The sequence below is a fragment of the Aplysia californica genome, unplaced genomic scaffold (genome assembly GCF_000002075.1).
Source record: "Aplysia californica isolate F4 #8 unplaced genomic scaffold, AplCal3.0 scaffold00317, whole genome shotgun sequence".
Lineage (NCBI taxonomy): Eukaryota > Metazoa > Mollusca > Gastropoda > Aplysiida > Aplysiidae > Aplysia > Aplysia californica.
The window spans coordinates 729,580-730,674 of NW_004797587.1; positions in this window are offsets into that span (position 1 = coordinate 729,580).

A 1,095-nucleotide genomic window follows, 5' to 3' on the forward strand; every position below is an offset into this window, starting at 1 on the left:
TTTCGTTTTGGTCAGCCTGAATTAGCCCAATTATAGTTGAATCATCTGCAAATGGGCCTTGAGAAAGACAGGCAGAGCAGTTTTCAAACATATGACAACAACAAAATGAAACGACAATGTCAACCACCAATAGAGAAAGAAATAGACGACGATCTTCAGCCTACGAACAGAACAAAATATTATACAGCTCAACTTTCGCTTGAACGGAATAAAAGCAGAACTTCCCCCCATAGTGTCCTTTGTGTGACTGCACATATGAGACTGTGGATCATCACCTTTTCTACTGCACAGCCCTAAATGACACCAGAGCTACCCTTTTCCCTCCGAGACCTAACTTTGAAAACACACTCTATGGAACATTACAGCAACTGCAGCAAACCTGCACGTATCACCACATGGCATTGGACAGAAGGGCGATAGCCCAGCTGTTGCTGGATCGTTTACAACAAGAACATAATTCCCGAATGGCATTTTTTATAATAGTCTTATTTTCCTAGTTCAACACCTTTAATTTCCATTAAAAAACACATGTCTGTGTGGATTTTACTGCAAAACGTGCCAGTTTCCAAAGGCTCTCAACTTATGGACGTCAGCAAACCTTGGCAGCCACTTTCTCGCTGATTCTACCTCTGAAACCAGGCGACCACAACCTAGTTCAATTGAAATTATCTCGACTTCTTTTCAACATAGATCAGTAACTTTTCATTGAAAAAATAGACAAACGAACACGCTTTAAGACGATACGAATAACTATGCCGCATTATGACGGTGAAAGAAACCACAAACCCCCGCTTTAAAAAATGAGACAAGAGAGACAGAAACAAGCAAAATTACCCCCTAACCCCTTTTTTACCTCTAAAAAAATGAGGTGAACTAACTAAAAACAAGAAGACTTTACAGAAACACAAAGCTAAACAAACCAAAACCATAGGCCCACAATTTCTCCCACCCTAAACAAACAAAACAAACAACCCAAAACTCGAACCCAAAGTAACCCCTCCCCCCTCCCCCAAAAATAACAACTCCACCCCCTACAACAAAGCAAAACAAAATGGACATTTTTAAAATATCAAATTTTTGCCTCCCCCAACCCCC